General features: G+C 40.3%; 1 non-coding gene across 1 annotated transcript; it reads right to left on the bottom strand.

Annotated features, from left to right (window-relative positions):
- Positions 1-2,421: 2,421 nt before the first annotated feature.
- Positions 2,422-2,496, bottom strand: Trnal-caa. Its single transcript has one exon. It is a non-coding gene; the product is annotated as a tRNA-Leu (tRNA).
- Between the last annotated feature and the right edge of the window lie 1,069 nt (positions 2,497-3,565).

The raw sequence follows: 3,565 nt of genomic DNA, 5'->3' as shown, positions 1-3,565 counted from the left end.
TCTTTCGATTGCATTCACACAGAAACTTAATTTTTTTTTCTCCATAGGAAATATGTCAAAGCTTGATACGTGCAACCGTTCTTGAGAAAAATGGCTCATAACAGATGGACGGACGGACAGACAGAATGTCGGATAACAATGACAAAAAATTCTTTTCTTGTGATATAGCTACAAATTTATAATTTTCGAATGTTTTTCTTCAGTTGTACTGTGAAACCTTGCTTCTTGCCAAATTTCATGATTGTGGGTCAACAGGAAGTAGCCTATAGGTTTTGATGAGTTTTTCGGGTATCAAAATTAACAAAAATGTCCATATCACTTGATTACATTGACTTAGTAGCTTCGATGTATTGCACCGTCGAGTGACCTTAGGCATTGCTATGTGATATAAATTTCAACAGGGTACGACAACCCATTCGTAAGAAAATAGGTTTTTAACATTCGGACAAAGAAACACACTGACGTATAAAACATTGATTCTGTAAGTGTTCTGATTTTACAGTTTGACATACGAAATTCTTACCAACGAAACATTATATGGTTATAGTGTAATGTTGACAGCGAGAGAAAATGTGATATTATTTTGAGCATTTATTTACCAAAGAAGAATGTCACAGTGTAGGAATTAAGTGTCCTTGAAAATAAATAGTATGCAACCAATATGCAGTGGATGTTCTGTAGAGATAATGAGATTAAGAGCGTCACATACTCATGACAGTCTGTTTGCTAATATCTTCGTGTATCCGCACCAGTTCATATTAATTCCTATATAATTTACTTCTGTTAGAAAATTTAAGTTTAATTTAACAGTGTCATTTTCCCTCTTAAAAACTCTTGGCACTTTTTGTGTGATGATTTAACTTTCTTGCATATTGATTAGTAGTTAATTTGCTTGAGAGTTTGATTTGCTTTTTCTGCAACGAGTTGTTCTTGTTTTCTTCACTGACTGTGATGCTTGCATCAGGTAGAGGAACACAGCACATCTGCTGTTTAGCAGTGTTTTGTTTTGTACAGCTATGAATTACTATAGAAATACACGGAAGAGGACAATGGAACCTGTAGCAGCATATCAACTACCCGCTTGAATAATAGCAAGAATGCTACAGAAGTTAGATCTTTTGTTGCGAGAATGGATAACGATAACAGACACTCTGATACCCGTAATTTGCTAAGAAATGAAGAATCTGACCTACGACTCTTATTCCACACAGGTGATTAATAAATTCTGCGGCAGCACCTGGTCGCTCCATTGACGGTGTACATTCACACCAAGATTTTTGTTCGTTATTTTATCATCTACGGACGATTTATTGTTCAGCCTATTTTAGAAAATAAGTGCAGAAGATTGTTATGAGCTGGAAATCCCTATGTAGAGAAAAGTCGCCTTTTTACAGCGATTTGGAATTCCATAAAGTCTTCATTACACTACAGTCTCTCTCTTAGTCGTGTTAGAGTGTCTGCTGTTAATGTATCAAGTAAACACTTTGACGTAACTGAATTAATAACATGTTTCTGGAGGAAATAGGGCAATCGCTTGACATACAGTGAATGAGCATGTGCAAAAATCTCGGGGACTATTGTACCTTATCTTTAAGTTGGAGTGACTGACGCCAGTACACAAAAAATATGCTACAGCTGTCAGATGGGTAATTTCAATTAGATAATTTACGTCCGACTAACATTTTATCTTACGTGGTTCCAGAGAATGTTGCAACAATAAACGATAACAGCTTGCAACGTTACTATAGGGCTTGTAGCAATGTAGCATCTGCGACTGGTCCATTGTTTGTCTTTGTGTGTGTGTGTGGTTGGGAGGGGGGGGGGGCGGAGGTAAGTACAGTGTTGTATATGATTTATGTTGGTTCAAATGGCTCTGAGCACTATGCGAGTTAACTTCTGAGGTAATCAGTCGCCTAGAACTTAGAACTAATTAAAACTAACTAACCTAAGGACATCACACACATCCACGCCCGAGGCAGGATTCGAACCTGCGACCGTAGCAGTCACGCGGTTCCAGACTGAAGCGCCTAGAACCGCACGGCCACACCGGCCGGCTATAATTTATGTACAACACATGAGATGCACTTTGGATTTACTTAAAACTCTCCGTGGCAGCTCCAAACTGTGTTTGTTAACCACTAAATGTAGTAATGCCACCACCTTATAGCACTTATCTACTACCAATAATGTACTTAACTGAAACAGAATAGTTTGTATGAAATCTGAACATAATCAGATGCAAAAAATTATATATTTACATTGCAGATTTTTATATAGGCTGGTAACACGAGAAAACGCATTATAACTACAACTAGGGGCGTTTAGTACCCAAGGCAAGTGCTCTACAGAGCTACCACTAGCAAAGAAAACAGCAGTGAACGACAAAAAAGTAGTTGAAACTTCCTGGCAGATTAAAACTGTGTGCCGGACCGAGACTCGAACTCGGGACCTTTGCCTTTTGCGGGCAAGTGCTCTACCAACTGAGCTACCCAAGCACGGCTCACGCCCCGTCCTCACAGCTTTACTTCTGCCAGTATCTGGCGTGAGTCGTACTTGGGTAGCTCTGTTGGTAGAGCATTTGCCCGCGAAAGGCAAAGGTCTCGAGTTCGAGTCTCCGTCCGGCACACAGTCTTAATCTGCCAGGAAGTTTCATATCAGCGCACACTCCACTGCAGAGTGAAAATCTCATTCAAAAAAGTAGTTGCGTTACATGATATATGTCTCTGGCCATACTTGCTTCCAAATACTATCCATTATATGCAGTGGCTCTATTCAAACTGACGCGAATTGATTTGTCTGTATGTATATAGCATAAGGATGCGGCTTTGATGTGAGAAGATAAGAATATGGTGCTAGGGGCTTCTGGTGAGGAGGTGGTGGTGGGAAGCATCTTCCCTTCCAAGTCCCTAGCTATTTACACTTTTGCCCTCTACAAATCAAAACTGAATAATTTAAGTGAACCACGTGCCATATTTTAATAATTCTCGTACTGTTTTTTACAGTAAATTAAGCAACTCTTATAATTCCTATATTAGGCTCCGAAGAAATACGTGATGTAGATTTCGTGTATATGTCCCGTTTCCAGGTCCACATGGGAGTGAATAATAGTTACTATCACACGATTTTACCTTTGAACTGCCTTGCAGATTGAAACTGCTTGCCACACCGGAACTCGAACATAGTTCCTTCTCCCTTCACAGTCAATAGCTCTACTGACTGAGCTATCCAGTCACGACTCACCACCCGTTCCTCACGGCTTCATTTCCGCCAGTACCTCATCTCGCACCTTCCTAACTTCACAGAAGTTCTCTTTTATACCTTGCACGACTACGACTCCCGGAAGACAGGATATGGTGGGTACATTGTTTTGCCACAGTTTGGAGGATTGTTTGAAGGGTGATTTTTCACTCCTCAGCAGTGTGTGCACTGTTCTGACACGTACTGGCAGATTAAAACTGTGTGGCAGAGGCCAGGAGTGCTCGTCTGCGATTTTTACAATTAAATGTCTGTGATGTTTGGTAGGTTGGAGATGAGCTACTGACGGAAGCACCACTCTACCGGAAGT

Source organism: Schistocerca piceifrons, chromosome 3 (genome assembly GCF_021461385.2).
Source record: "Schistocerca piceifrons isolate TAMUIC-IGC-003096 chromosome 3, iqSchPice1.1, whole genome shotgun sequence".
Lineage (NCBI taxonomy): Eukaryota > Metazoa > Arthropoda > Insecta > Orthoptera > Acrididae > Schistocerca > Schistocerca piceifrons.
Note: the sequence above shows the minus strand (reverse complement) of the source record. Positions and strands in the feature narration are given on the sequence as shown.